The sequence below is a fragment of the Harpegnathos saltator genome, unplaced genomic scaffold (assembly GCF_003227715.2).
Source record: "Harpegnathos saltator strain DR-91 unplaced genomic scaffold, Hsal_v8.6 scaffold56, whole genome shotgun sequence".
In the NCBI taxonomy this organism is placed as follows: Eukaryota; Metazoa; Arthropoda; class Insecta; order Hymenoptera; family Formicidae; genus Harpegnathos; species Harpegnathos saltator.
In genome coordinates, this window is record NW_020230382.1 from 1,102,414 (window position 1) to 1,118,859 (window position 16,446).

At 49.2% G+C, this 16,446-nt stretch overlaps 1 protein-coding gene across 3 annotated transcripts in view; it reads left to right on the forward strand.

Annotated features, from left to right (window-relative positions):
• Positions 1-16,446, forward strand: part of LOC105185727 (trace amine-associated receptor 9) — an 87,076-nt gene that overhangs the window by 17,756 nt on the left and 52,874 nt on the right. The gene's annotated exons all lie outside the window — the stretch shown is intronic.

A 16,446-nucleotide genomic window follows, 5' to 3' on the forward strand; every position in this document is an offset into this window, starting at 1 on the left:
GTAAGAGTGGAGTTCGCCGAGTTCTCGGCGGGAGGGGATCGCGCGTTGTTGAAAGGTGCGTTCCGCGATCCTCCCGGGTTCTCGACGTCAGCGAAGACTGTGCGAAACACGGTACGCCGTAGCCGCTGTGCGCGCAGCACAGCGGTAATACGGTGCCATCCGCTGGAAAGCGCGGAAAGTAATGGAGAATTTAGTCGTTTCGGAATTTCTGTGTTTCTCGACCGTCTGGCGGAAGCGATGACATCCGGGGAACGTGTGTGAGAGCCCGGTCTCGTTACGCTCTTCGGCGCGAGCTCGAAGAAAGACGCCGCGACGTCGGTCGCGTTTTCGCGATACCTCCTCCGCACGACAGACGCTGCGAAGAAACGGCTGAAGCGGCGCGCGCCGCAAAAATGTCACGCGAGAGACGACGATCCGGACTGTTTCAATTTCGCATTTCGTCTGACTCTTTTATCAGAGCGCTCGATTGAAACTTTTCGCGCTCGCGCCTTCGGCTTTTCGCAGCGTATCTTTCTTCCTTCCTTCTCTCGTTCCCATCATCCGCCCTCCTCCTCCTCCTCTTTCTCTTTCCTTTTTATTATTTTATTTTCGAGCACGTACAGCACTTTCGCGCAGACGAATTCCGGGCGTGTGTTTTATGAAAGGACGCGTTTATTCTCGCTCGTCTGAGAACTTCGCTCGTTTATCTGTCCGCTCGGTCCGTTACTCAGCGCGCTCGTAAATCTCGCGATTACGGATCGTTGGGTTGCTCGCGACGGCGCGCGTAACGCATTTCTGGAAAATCTCGTATACCCGCGCGGGCTCCATTGGCAAAATTGCCGCACGCTCATTTAATCCGACGCTGCGCGTACGTACATTGTTACTTCGGCCTCGCCACGGGCGAAGGTATAATGTTTACGGCACCGCACCGCCACCGCAATGTCTGTTGCAATCGTAATCGCCATTCCGTGTGTTCGGACAGTACGCTTGAGTTTATCCTCGAGATCAGCGGAGATTTAGTTTCTAGTCCTTTCGAAAGTGAATCTGACGGTCAAGCGCGACTCCACTGTCATTAATCCCTGAAGTTGTTTAAATCATCTTGGATCGCGAGAATAGACAGCCTTCACGCGCAGCTGTTATCTTTTTATTCAATAACATTAAGTCGTCACATTAAATTGCTTATTATGTGTTGAATCAGGTCGAGTAATTATATATATATAACGCCTCGACCAAGAGAATAGCGCGAGAGGGATACGAGCGAAAGGTCTTCGTAGATCGTCGCGACTCGATAATTTTTACCCCGACGACTGCCAGATTCCGACCGCAAAGAGTTAAAAGCGGAATTACGAGGAATCCGATGACTTAGCCTCGCGTCGACTCTCCGAGAGCGTGGAATTTTAAATATTTTACGAGACGCCATGATTTCGCAGTTTAAATTTCGTGCTCGGCTAACTGATTAATTAGTTAGTCACCGGACGTAATTGGCACGCGCGTTGCCCGGCCGGATCTCGCGCGGATGACGAGGGCGCAAAAATTGCAGAATTAAAAACGTATGTCCTCGAGAAACGCGGTTAACGAACCGCGTCAAGTTACATCCGCCCTGCTTGTGATGGCTCGTTTCGACAGCGCGTTGAGAAACATCTCGCATTTGCGTCCATTTGAATTTAACCGACATAAGTTATTGGGAGTACAAATTAGTTCGGTCCGTGTTTTTGTGTTAAAAGATGCATTTATTTCAAAACAAAATGAATGAACAGATCAATTAAAGTATTTTCCATCGCTGGCTACTACTTTCTCCCATTTCTCAGGCAATTTTCGAATTCCATTTCGAAAAAATGACTCGTCTTTTGAGGCGATCCAAGCTTGGAGCCAATTTTCGATATCTGCGAAAGAAGTGAACCGGTGACCTGCCGAATCGTGCTGCATCCTTCGGAACAATCAGTAATCAGAAGGAGCAATGTCCGGCGGAGAATACGGCGGGTGCGGTAAAACATGCCATTTGAGCGTTTCCGAATATTTTCTTGCGACTTTTGCGACGTGAGGCCGAGCGTGTTGTCATGAAGAACGCCTTTCAACGTCTCTCGGTTTCAGTTCATAAGGCGCCCAATTTCCTTGTCTTTGAATAATTCTCATGTCTCTCAATCGTACGGAAACGTCTTGTTGAGTCACTCCCAATGATTCTGCAAACTCCTCTTGCGTTTGACTCTGATCTTCTTCGAGTAACGCCTCTAATTCTTCGTCTTCGAATTTTTTTGGCTGTCCAGAGCGAGGCTTGTCTTCGACGCTGAAATCTCCATCCTTGAAACGTCGAAACCATTCCCTACATGATTTATCAGTTGGAGCAGCGTCACCATAAACCTCAACAAGCATTCGATGGGCTTCAGCTGTGCACTTTTCTTCCAACTAAAGCAGAAAATTAAAACCTCCCGCAAATGCTGCTTGGTTAACACAAAATTCGACATCTTCAACACTGTAAAAAGCAAGGATTTTGTATGAAACTCAAAGCGATATAAACTGAATATTATTGGCAGATGTCTAACCTCTCTGAAACCGCCAAAATCGGCAGTCACTATGAACCATTCATAACAGCCGGAGCCGGATCATTTGAAAACTGACCGAACTAATTTGTACACCCAATAAGAGAGAAGCACACAGAGAGGGAGAGAGGTAGGAAGAAAGCAAACGCCTGCGTTAAAATTTCGGCTACGCGTGCGTTCGCGATTTAACATTGCATGTGTGTGTGTGTGTGTGTGTGGGTACACTTGCTGCGATATTCGCGAGAGTACGGAAAGCTCAGTGTCGATTCTAGCCGGCATACCGTTCCCGGGACGTGCGATTTGACCGCACGGTATGACGATTGAAATTTTTCTCCCGCTCTATTTTCCGGTTCCTCCCGAAAAAGCGGGAAACAATTGGAAAGACCTCGCTTTCGCGCGCTGGCCCGCGCGGTAGTTGCTATTCTTGGCTCGCGCCGGCGAAATCTGTTCTCTCCGAGATAACGGATTCGCCGCGTGGCTGTCCTCGCGTGTGTAACGTGGTGATAAATTCGGAGGGTTGGGAGTTTAACGTTACGCGCATCGAAAGCATCGGTTATTCGAGACGCTAAAGCGAGAGAAGCACACACTTTTGCACAAAGGCGCATAATGCGCAGCACATAAGAAAATGAAGCAATCAGAGTCTCTCATTTCAAGCGTGGCGACAGAAACTAGGATTCTAATTGGTTAATTTCTTTGCGCATTGTGTATTATGCCTTTACGCAAGAATGTGCGCTTCCCGTTTAAGTGTGCACGGGACCTCGCTGCGAAAATGTACGTCGAATGCGCGGGGCGATATTTGTTGTGCTCGGCCATTAACAATGTGAAAGTTATCTGGCATCACTTTCTGAAAAGCACACGTCGGCTGATCACGGCACACGGGCGTAATTGCGTTTTGAAAACAGATTCTCGGTCCTTCAGTGATGTTTGTACCGAGTTTTACAGACGGTCGATTTCAATCGTTTCGCGTACAACGTTCATATCGTATGCGTGGAAATTAGTTTTATTTACGGTTTTTGTATTTCATTCGCCGTCAACGTTAGCGGCGTTACCGCTCGGGTTTCATTTCCACGCGCACAGATATGCGATGCTGAAGAGCGGAAAATTGTGCCTGAATAATCAGCTCCGCCGATACTTTAATTGAGCGGGAAAAGGTCCTTTCTATTGATCAAAGAGAGCTTAATTATGAATGTCGCGCGACACAGCGACGGCGGAACGTTACACGCAAGCGAGCGTGCCACGACACCAGTTACGCGTTACAACAATGTTTTCCGAGAGCAATAGAATTTAGCGTGGAAATTTAAAAATCCCACTACATTACCATAATCCGTTTACTGTCTGATTATTTTTTTATACGACTCTACGCGGCACAATGGAGTATATTTACTGCACGCGGTAGAGAGAGAGAGAGAGAGAGAGAGAGAGAGGGAGAAAGGAAGCGTATCGAAATATCATCCCCTCGGAAAAGTCCATTTGGGAGCATTGTGCGCTTCTCCGGTGCGTAATGGTCACGCTCCGGTTCCAGATTTTCATTCTCATTTCTCGCTGAAATGCGGTCGACGCCGAAGCCGTCGGTATAAATTCAATTATAAAGAGACGTACAAACAATTAAACTGACCGTACGTGGACCGTACAGGAGGCGAGCTTGAGGGGTAGGAGGTTGGTAATCGCTTGAAATAAATTGCGGACATAATTACGCGGTCCCGATATTGATCTTACGGTTCAGCACGGACTTCTCTCGCGACCGGACACACTCTCCCGCGTTGCGGAAATATTTACACATCCGATTAACATTTTACACCGTGACACGGGATTATTATCTTTACGACGGAGGGAGAAAGAGACGGCCGGTGTACGTGTGGGTGGGTGTGTATTCGCGTATGCGCTTCTCTCGTGGAGAATTTGCTCGTCGAATTTGTACGGCGGATCGGCCGAACAATGACTGCACAGCCGGATTCCTCGGAATACGCGGCGTCGTCAGACAGGGACATGGGTGGTGGCGTTAAACCACCGACGGCGCGCTGTTTAAAGTAATGAGTCGACTACACGACGACGGGCGCGCATAAAGAGCGGCTGTAATTATGTTTGTGCCGCGACGGTGAATCCTGATTTTTCCGCGCTACGCCGCGCTACGCATAGCCCCTTCCCCCCCGGCCCTCCGCATTCACGTACGTGCCTGCGAGTATTTTACCGGCACGGTAAACATTTCGTCTAGCGGCGGCAAGCGTCGCCTCGTCCTCGTAATAAAGGCCGAAGGATATTTCGGTCGCTGCAGCCCGCGCCCGGATATTCGGTGGCACGACCCGACACAATGCGCTCGCCATATCTACCGCAAATATTTTCCCGTAGACCCGGCTGATTCGGCTCGCGCGTTTCCCGCCTATCCGCCGTCTACGGCGCTGAATGCCGGCTGATCGCCTCCATGAATTCCGCGATCGCGGTACGTGCAGCGGCGGCGTCGCCGGATCCGCGTCCGGGCTTCGCGTCGCGGTCGAAGCGCCATTGTTCTGCCGTCATCGACACTCGGCGTAACCGGAAATAGTTAAGCCCCTGAAATATTTAAACTCTCAATAACGGAATCCAGTTGCGGCGGAAGCTTCAGTAATAAGCCCCCGCGTCGGCGCATGAATTTTGATAGGGGCTCGGGGAGGGGGGAGGGAGGTAAGATAGGTAATCCTAACCTACGAAAATCTGCGTTTCGCGTCAGAAATAAGAACTGGACTGAAGCCGGATAAATTCGATAGGTCCCTCGAAGTCCCTGTTAGAGTTGGAGAGAAAGAAAGAGAGAGTTTCTGATTTGTACGATTTCTCTCTCTCTCTCTCTCCCTCTTTAGACCGCTGCACAAAGTAAACGCACCGGGACGAGAGTTTAAGAGAACTCTCAGTCAGCTCTGCGACGTCGGATACTTCATTCTCGAAGCTTTTTCGGACCTTTCGTTCGATTTCCCATACCGGATTCCGATACGACGCGAACATCGCGGTGCATCTAAACTCGCAAGGACGCTGCCACGACCCTCCGAGACATCGCGGCAGCCTCCGCGAGCGTAAACACGTCAACAAGGAAGTCCGGATATGGCCGTGGGGGCGAAACGAACGGGGATAACAAATGGTTATTTCGCACGGAACTAACGACTCTTCCTTTTTTGTCCCACCCGCGCCGCGTCGTTCCCCGACCGAGTATCGGCAAAAAAATAGTGGGCGGGCGAAATGTTCTACGGAGGAACTGGATTCGGCGCGACACCACTTTTATGTGTGGATATCTTCTGCAGTAAGATTTTTTTTTCGGATTATTTCTTCCGTGAAGACGGGGGAGAGATAGGCAGAGAATGAGAGAGAGAGAGAGAGAGAGAGGGGGGGAGGCGTAGGAAAGAGCAGAGGGAGAAAGAGAGATATATGAAGGCCAGGAAGTGCCTTACGGCTGACAGTGACGAATTGACGAAGCGCTATACGCGCGCAACGCTTTTCCCCTTTAAGAGAAAATCCCGCGGCCGAGCGGATATTTTTATTTGTCGATTTTCTGCACATGGTCACACACGGAAAATCTCTCATTCGGCGAGCACGTTGACGCCTGTCGATACGTTGGCAAAACGTATGAAAAGTGATCGTCGACATGACGAATGTGATGTAGCGCGAAGTTTACAGGCGATACTTTGCGCTGATACGCTTGTTTCGACGAGTCTTGTTCCCTACGTCTCTGTGAGGAAGACATGAAAGAATTTTAATTGCACGCTGATATGAACACCGCAAATATACGGCCGCCGAATGGCCGTTTGATGTATCGCGACGTTCGTTTCAATCACGAAACGTGTCGTTCCGCGAAAGTAAATATCGATACATAAATGATACAAATGTCTCTCTTTCTCTCTCTCTCTCTCTCTCTCTCTCTCTCTCTCTCTCTCTCTCTCTTTCTCTTTCTCTCTCTCTCTCTCTCTCTACCTCTCTCATGCCCGAAGCAGGCATTTTGCGGCGGAGAAACGTCGTTCTCCATCATATAATTGGTATCTCCATAGGTTTGCCTTTCGTAACGTTTACTTGAGAATGTAAAGCTTTTCTTGCGAAAATTTCACTCGGGCGTAATTACGAAGTCGCATAACGCGGCGGATTTAGAGAATCCTGATGATTAAAAGGGTATGTCACGGAATTTTTTATCCCACGGTCAATTTGCGCGAAAAAGTCCTTGCCCTTCCTCCAACGTGTAAATTGCGAAAAGAACCGCATTCAGCACTTGTCGATTCAAGAGAGAGAGAAATTCTGTTGAGATTCGCTGGAAAAGATACATTTTACAATGACATTTGATTCTTTGATATCCTGGCTTTGCGAGGATTCCTGCATATTGAAAGACTTATCAGTAAATCTCTCTCGTTAAATTCCTCAATTGATACGGCTGCAAATATAAATTAATACGCCGTATACATTATTAAGCGGATAATAGCGTTGTAATTCGTTCATCGTGTTGTGTGCCGCACACAACAGTGCCTATGAAATTTGCTCGAGTGAAATTATCTCGATGAGAGACGACCGTTGTGATTTAACGAGAAACATAATTTATTTGTCCGCCGTGGAAAACAGAATATACCTTAAGGTATCCTTCGAATCAAATACAATTAAGATAATTAAAATGGCTAGCCTGCACACGATATTAATATAAAATAATAAAAGTGCAACAATTTATTTCGATAAAAACTATGTTCAGTACATAAGACAAATGTCGATCGATGTTTCGGCTTTCCGTACTTGTGGCCCTCGTCAGTAGTTAAGAATACGCTATTATGCAGACCAACTTATATCTCTAGAACGTGATAAAATTAAATGAGAATGTAAAGGTGGTATATCGATATTAGACAACACAAAGAAGGAAAGAGAGAGAGAGAGAGAGAGAGAGAGAGAGAGAGAGAGAGAGAGCGCAAGTGAGACAAAGAAAATAAAGAAAGAAAGAAGGAAAGGCAGGATCGACCGCGCGAAGAATGGAGACTCCGGCGAAGCGAGACTCCGCCAACGTGAAGTCGATCCTTACGCACGATGGTCGTCCGCGGTTCATAATGTAGCCTCGATTGAGCGTGGCGAAGAGGGTTACGCGAGAAAGAGCGAAAGTGTATCCCGCGGAAATCCGAGGGCCGACGATATATATCCCCCGGCTGCGGGGAAGCCGCTGCGCGAAAGATAATAAAAAGACTTAGCCGCGTTCGCGTCCGGCGTTCCAACTAACGACCGTCCCGAGTCGTTGCGCCGACGTTGAACCGCCGTTTGGCAAAATGCACTCCACGCGGGGATCCACGCGTCTACCTCGAGGCGCGACTCGTGGTTTATCAGGAGGTCGGCCTTCAGAGCGGGCATCGATCGGTCGCCATCGCGCGCTGACGATCGTCGTCAGCGAAGGTCGGGCAGGAAAGGAAAAAGGAAGGGAACTCGGGGGGGAAGGCCTTCCCGTTGACGAAAAGTCTTAATTCCGCCATCTAAATGCATCCGGCGGCGGCGACGCGAGCGAGCGACCGAATCGCCGGCGGACTCAACGAGTTCGTGCCGTTACGGCCGACTGGCTGGGTAGTTTCCGACATAATAAAGCCATTCCCGACTTAATCCTCACCCCCTGGCCGCAGGATCGCGCCCCGTATCCTGCTCCGCGACCGTCGTCGTCGTCGTGCCGCGTCCCCTATTCCGCCTCACTACTTTTATCCGGACGATGCGGCCGCTGTCTCGGCGATCGGCGAACTTCCCCCTTTCTCCTCCTCCTCCCCCCCTCCCCCCGACAGCGGAGAATACCACCAGTGCGCTGTCTTGCCGCGGCGCGATGCGAATCGAGGTGCCGGCAACAAACTTAGCCGCGCTTACTTATCAGCCCACGTCGCCGTTATCTGTTTCGCGGTTGTCGTTCAAGTGTACGGTGAACTTGAAGCCGTCGAGCCCCGAGGAAAACGCGACAAGCTCCTTTCCTTCGGGGATTTCTTCATCGTGCGTCGCGTCGGTCGCCGCCGCCGTCGTTCTTACCACGTGCTCCCCCTCCCCCGTTGCTCCATACACCGTGTATTACGTCTTATCGCGCCGTTATAGGTGCGAGCTTATCGTTCCTTGTATCGAAATTGAAGGTACAAGATTGCTTGTCGACTGCTGGGAGCGATAGGACGGGGGGCGGAGAGAGGGGTTGTTACACGTCGCAACAACAGCGGAACAAAGGTGGGAGAGACGGAGAGATATCGTGACTTATCGGCGAGGGTGCGAGAAGCATCGGAAAATGTAGTTAATAAAAACGATGAGCCGCGCGCGCACGGTCCTCTATTTAATAATAAATTTGCGACGTTGGTAGTGAAAAATGCGGAAGGGGGCGGCGTGCCGCGGTCTGATCGACAAAATGACACGTAAAACAGAAGTTTCGCGACGGACAGCGAGGCGCGAATTCTTTTTTTATTACGAATTCGCCGCGGGCGATATTGAAAAGTTCGCCCGAGGGGGAGACGGCAAGGGGAGGGCAGAATGCGAGAGCGTGTCGAGCGTTCGCCGTTAGCGCGCGAGGAGGAGACGACGTCGTCGCGCGAAGTTGGGACGTTCTACTTTGTCACGACGCTCGGGTGGATATTCCGCGGACTCGCAAGAGGGCAAGAGAGCGACGCCGTTCCCGCGAATGATACATCGCGCGCGACCTTAAGCGAGCGAAGAACTCGCGAAAGTTCAGACGCGCTCCGTCCGAAAGAAGCGTGTACATTCTTTACGCGCGCGTCCGTAACGAGATTCCCTTGGCACTTGGAACGCGCCTTCTCAAGTACCGCACCTAACCGCGTTAAGGGGACTGGAGGGTCAGATTACGGAAAAATCGTGCTTGTTTTTGATAATGATTTTGTGACGAACTGAATAAATGTGCAAGAATGAAAATTGTAGATTGTATTTATGTAACATATGAAGAGTAGAAAAATTCTGTTTTTAAACAAATACTCGTATCAATATATACGTCCACTTGAATTTTGAACGCGTTTTTCTCGAAATTTTATCGGCTCAACTTTGCGCAATGATTTCTCCGAAACTGAGCTTCGTATTCGTCTGAAATTATAAAGCAATAATATTTGTTCACGCGGCTCTCGGGTGAAGCATGGACAACTCCGTCAAAATATTTCATTTCGAGATATTAATTGTTTTATCGTAAAGGAACTGAAAAATTTGAATTTTTTCCTAACAATAGCTGCTGTTTTGTTCATTTTGTTCGATTTCTTTTATTCTAGTGGTTCATCGGATAACGATGAGCCTCCTCAAGATTTCTAGCAAAAATTCGCTCTGATCGGACCACAGAGAGCCGAGATATTATTGCAAAAACGATAAATTGAATACAAAAGGAAAGTATATTTCAGCCAAAAATATCGTATATTTATACGAGTATTTGTTAACAAACAAAATTTTTCTACTCTTCATATATTGTATAACTATACTTAAAATTTTCATTCCTGCACATTTATTCAGCTCGTCACAAAATATTATCAAAAACAAGCGCGATTTTCCAGCAATCTGACCCTCCAAGTCCCCTTAAGAGAAGGAGCAGCTCGTCAAAGTTCCTCCGACGCTCTCGTCCGGCGTTACGCGATCGCCGAAGCGCGCGCGCGGGAGAGGCGGAGAGAAGAATGAAAAGTAAAACGCGAAAGGATAGAAAAAGAAGAAAGCAGTCGGAGCCGGAACACGCGGACGCGCAGATTTTCGCGCACCGGCCCGACGATAAATAATCGCTTTAACGACTTGTATTTACCGTCGCCGTGATTCAGAGCATTATCCTTGTCCGCTCCGCGCCGTGCGTTTCTGAAATTTACGATTACAGCGAGCGGCGAGCGCGCGCCGGGTGATGCCCGCTCGGGCGACTCATTAAAATTTGCCGCGCCATTGAGCGCGCCCGACTCTGTCAATTTAACGGGACCGTTCGCAATTATCGGCACACGACGGGGGCTCGCCGCTACAACGATATGCGAATATCGCGTACGGGAGGCGCGAGCCCTCCCCCTCGCCTTCCCCTGACCCTCCCGCACACCGGGGAAATTAAGACATTGCGAGCGACGCTCCACGCATTAGCCGGTTATTTTACCGGGTATCCCTTGTTCGCCGTTCGCACTCGGGGAGGATCCTCCACGGGTCCCTGCCTCCTTCTCCTCCTCCTCCTCCTCTCACAGCCCCTTTCCTTTCCGGGTCGCACACTCGTTGCTTTAATGAGGCAACAATGCGATGTTCGCTCGTGTGATTGCGGGGAAGCGGAGCTGCCTCTCCCCGGCCTTATTCGCGATAACGAGCCATGTGAAGTGTACGACGTATCGATCGCGCTCGCGCTCGCGCTCGCGTGCGAGCTGTTCGCGGTGAATGTATTATAAAAGCGCGCGCGCGCGTGCATTGTACAAGTGCGTACGTATGCACATATGCGAATGAACGAGAGAACGAACGAACGAACGAACGAACTCGTGCGTAGACGGGACGTGCGGGGCCGTTTCCATTCCATTCGCCTTTCCAGCCGAGCGTGAAAACGAGAAAGCCCGGGAGTCAACATCATTCATCGAATCGAATGTACACGAAGCGAACGCAACCGGCAATAGCCGGCTCGAGCCGGTAACAATCACACGCGCGTGCACACACACACACACACACACACACATACACACAGGTCGTTGTCTCCCCTGTCTTAATTTAACAAATTACCTGTCGCTCATCCTCGACGACCGGCTATCACTTTACAGACCAAGACCACACGTCAATAGTTTAACACGCGAAACGGGATCGGCCGTTTCCACTTTCAAGCTGGCCCTGCGAAAGTGCCGCATCCGGTCGTCCGATCTTTTTTTCGCGACAATGAAACGTCCCGGGGATGCGAGCGGAAAGCAAAGCGCGTCGCGTCTCTTTGGCCGCTCTCGTCTCCATCGAATCGAAGCGAGATATTTCACGGACAAGCGGCGTATATATTCCCCTTCAACGGAGTTCATTAATAAGTCGCGATAAGGCAGCCATTGTTGGGCGAGCGCGCGTCGTAAAGAGTCGCGCAGAAGGAAGCCCCGCATTCCTGTACGCGCGGAGCGAACGGGGGAGCAAAACGCGAGCGCAGGAGTAATGGGAATAATAGGCGCCGACGCGCGAATACGCGTCGTGCGCGCGGAATAAAGCGCGAATAACGTCAAAGCGCGCGCGGCGCCTGTCGAATCGTCAGTTGAAAAGAATCTTCTGAAGGAATTCTCGCGGATAAAAGAGAGGAATTTCCAACGCGTCGACGGCCCGCTCGCTTTTTAATTATACCAAAATCTAATACCGCCGAAGGTGGCTCGCGCGCTCATTAACTCTTGCCCACCTTACTCGCCGCCCTCCTCCCCACCCCACCCCCCCCCGAGTCTTCGCCATCGGCCCATCATTATTCATTAGTCGGGACGGGGACGGCTTTCGGCTTTCTCGGCGACGAACGCGGTTCGGCCGGTTCTTCGATAATACCGGTGCGTCATTACTCTCGCCGTGCATTCACAATAAAATATTCTCGCGATATTTAATGAGAGCGTCACGGGGGGGGGGAAGGAGGGAGGAGGGGCTGGGACGCGGGTGTGTGTCAATGCGGGCAACTTTGCACCGCGAAAACCGCCGCGAAGAGATATGCCCTCTTCGGACTTTGTACGTACCTCGAAGGCGTCGCGAAGGTTTCGTCGCGAGCGCGCGTGTGTGCGCCGGCGGGTGCAAACGTGTCGCGTAAGAATTTACGCGTCGTAGACGCATTCCGTTGCGTGTACCATCACGCAGCGCGACGACGTCCCGGAAAATTGGCTATTGGCGAACCGGCAGCGGGCGACACGTGGGGCGCGTGTAAATTAAAAAGATGGTTAGTCACGTATGTGAGTCGATCTACGCGGAGGAACGCTAATATTTGCGGAGGCCACGAGAATCGCGCGCAGCAGCAGCAGCTGTTTACTCCCGTCGGACTGGATTTATTTTAGAAGATTATTTTCCCGAGTAACATCATTACATATTCATAGTTTTCTATTCCTCTAATTTCCGTGCCGCTTCTTTCTTCCTTCCCCCCCCCTCCCCGCCCTCTCTCTCTTTCTCTCTCTCTCTCTCTCTCTTTCTCTCTATCTCGCCGGATGCCCGCTATAAAGCGCATAAGCGTATTTAATTGAAATTACGCTGGCGCAAGCAGAAAGCACCTCTGTGTAACTATACGGCTTTGTCCCGAAGTAGGAACGAGCGACCGTCTCGCGAATAAGTCATGTGGCTGTAATCAGGGAATGAGAAAACGTATGCGCTTAGAGAATGTAATTACGCGCAACAGGAATGCGATTAAGGTCGCGTGAATCTCGTACTCTCACGGATAGCGAAATCCTCCCTGCCTGTTTGCACGCCACCGCCGTTAGCGGCGTTCTAATGAAGTCTAACCGACCGATTTGCGCTGCACCGCAGGCGTTGACGAATCGCCGATACGGTGCCGATTGTCACGAGGCCGATCGGACACGTGCTGTACTTACCGGTACCGTTCACGAAATGTCGCGGTTCAACTCTCGACGCAGTTCGAGACGATTAGTGCGATGTGACACTTGCTGGCAGCAGCGGGTTTCACCCAACGAGCGACGCTGCGTCGGAGTAAATCGGGCAAGTGCGAGCCCCCGCTCGATCCTCGCGTCGCTTTCAGCCCGTCGACGTTGAGCCGTTTAATGACGCGCAAATTTTCGCATGTTTTCTCGCGCGCAGTCGCGACAGGTCGTGGCATTAATTATCATTTGAATATCGTACGCGCTTTCATGATAGGGCTTCGCCGGCGGCGAGCAGCAACCAATTCGCTATCTGGCGAGATTCAATTAATTTTTCCATTTACGCTGTTTCGACATGCGCACGCGGTGTAAGCGGAATCTTTTGGGTTTTAATTACAACGCGTGTCGCGCGCGTCCGCATTGTAACGGCCTGAGAGAAAGAGGGAGAAAGGGGGAAGACGAGGGACACGCAGAGAGAAAGAGGAGAGAAAGAGAGAGAGAGAGAGAGAGAGGAAAAGAGCACAGAAGAGAGCTTTGTGTATGCCGAGAGTGTACCTGGCGGCGTAAAAGGTTTATAATTAATTATTCGCGGTTCGAATGGCTGAGATTATTACGGATGGACGCGATCCGTGCGAATTCGCCGGGATCTATTCGGCTCCAACGTAGTGTAACGCATCGTCGATTCACCGTCGACGCGAACGGAATTGACGTCCGCGATCGATCAATGTCTGCTTCGCGGACCAACGACTTCGTTCGTTTACGGGCGTACAAATAAAATTCACGGAAACGTGGTAGGATGCGTCCGTGTGCTTGATTGTTGGAAATATTACAGGCAAGAGCAAATAAAGCATCGTGAGCTCTCGAACGGCGCATGAGTTGAAAACGCGTATCGTAGGCCTCTCTCTCTCTCTCTCTCTCTCTCTCTCTCTCTCTCTCTCTCTCTCTCTCTCTCTCTCTCTCTCTCTCTCTCTCTCTCTCTCTCTCTGTCCGCGGAGAGCTCCCGCCGGTAAAACGATGCCGGATCGGATTGCGCGTTCGAGATGGACGTTCGAAAAGGCATTATTGGACTCGGAGATTAATTATACGTTACGGTTGCTTTTAACTCGCTGCGTGGCGGGGCGGGGATTTTTGTAGCCTGCGCTCGCGTTTAACGTGCAAAATCGCGGGTAAAAATTAATCGCGCGGTCGCGCTCCCATTTATTGAACCGGTTGAGGTCGCTTCGCTTCGATTCGCGATTCTTTTAACGGCAAGCCGGCCGTTTTTTTTTTACCACAACGGTACAGAGAGTGTCGGGAGATCGACGACGACGTTTGCCCGGCTATTGGGTAATTAATTCATTAACTCGTCCGTTGAGTCCAACGAAGGTAACTTTGATGAAAAAATCAAACCAAATTTTTCCGCACCGACCCGAGACGCGCGTGAGGAATTTCACCGCGGAGGCGAAGGAGACCAATTCTTTCAGCGGTTACATCGTTACGCCGACTCAGCCCGCAACCTGAGCGTTACGCTTTAGAGCGCGAAGATATTGTTTCCCGCGCGCGAACTTTCGTCGCTGAAATTTACCTACACGGGAATTTACCAACCGGCATGCATAAAATAACGACTAAGTTTCGTTTTATCTTATCATAAATTTTACTCGCTGGATATAGGCGGCAAGACAACCACGACAGCTTTCTCGCAAGCTGCCGAGTCAAACTTCTCTCTGGTTCGACTTTGTAATTTGCGCAGTGTAGCAGCGTAAATTCAGCCACCGGTGGAAACTGAATATCGTATTATTTTGACCCGCGTGCTCGATCTCTTTTTCTTCACCTTTTTCTTCTCCCCTTGCCCTTGGTCGTTCCTCTGCTCTTCGGAGCCGCGCGCTCGTTCGCGCCACCGCACAGTGGGGCCAGATGACATTTTTTGGTCGAAAATTCTCCAGAGACCTGAATTTCCAACCGATCACCGATCACCGATCACCAATGGACGAGGTTGATCCTGAATAAATTCCAAAGAGATCTGTCTAGCCGAAATTTTGAAAAAAATTATCGGTTCGGGGTTCATGGGTTTAGGGCTTGTCTTAAAAGTTTTTCGTTTAAAGTACAGTGTCTTGGGCTCGAACTTAATGTTTTATAGCTGAATATTCAACGTCGAGTATTATTAGGTTCTCGAGTTACGGCTAGATTGGGTTCTTGGACTACTTGGGCTCTTAATATATACTTAATATAACTTCATGCATCCATGAGCTAAAAAGCTCTCGGATTGATAGATTCCTAGGTTGATGGGCTTAAGACTTCAAATCCCTCGGTTTTGTGCTTAACGGGTCTATATTTGATGTTTTTGTATCTTGGGCATATGAGTTTTGGGTTAATGGGTTTCTGCTTCAAGTTCGATAAATCTTGAAGTGTCTGTTGATTGGTTTCATAGTTTCAATCCGCTGAATACGCTATTAGATAGAAATAAGTGTCGAATAATGAGTATTTCACAAGTTTTTCTCGTTTAACGATAATTTTTCCTCTTTTGGAGCTAGTATAATTCGAGAAAAAAAACTTTTTTTATTTGGACAAATAAGATCTCTTTGGAATTTATTCAGGATCAACCTCATCCATTGGTGTATCGATGATCGGTTGAAAATACAGGTCCCTAGAGAATTTTGAATCAAAGAATGTCACCTGGCCCCACTAGAGAGCCTCGTAGGAAGAGACTGGCAAACTGATCACGTGACCAGGTTCTCTGTTGATTCGATGGAGGCACAAAGCCTTCTCGACCGATTATAATATCGATATAGCAAGACGACAGGTTGGTTTTACACTGAGTTTTTAAAGCAGTCCGACGTACATCTGTCAATCATTAGAGGAGGTTACGACGAGTCGCACAAGAGATTCGCCTACGAATCGATAACAGCGATAAGAATCGGATATCCGTAAGTAATAAGTATTAATTGTGAAAGAATATTTGTCGCTTCGATTTACATAGAATAAGAATCGCAATATATATTATTTACATAATTTTGTGTCTTGTGCATAGTATAAAATGCCTAGACTGCTTTTAAAACTCATTGTAAAATCAACCTGTTGTTGCCTTGCTATATCGATATTCTGATTGGTCAAGAAGACTTTGTGCCTCCATCGAATCAGCAAAGACCTGGTCACGTGACCTGGTTTGCCAGTCTCTTTCCATGAGGTTCTCTAGGCCCCAGTGGGGCAAATATCGATCGATGAAACAAGCGTCGATTCTTATTTTCTTGAAAAATCGATTATCACACCGATATTTTTGGGGCCGATTATCCCCTAGACCGATTATTCTTTTCGTCGATCATATTACTAGATTTGTTACAAAGTTTATCACTAGGGAATTTGTTTGCTACTATTAAGACCCGTCTACGATAGCTGCGAAAATGAAGCTGTAACAGTAAAAAACAGTAAAAAATAAACCAACAACAGTCGACTGTTATGAGAACAACCGACTTTAATCGGTTTATTTCTTGTAGCTTACG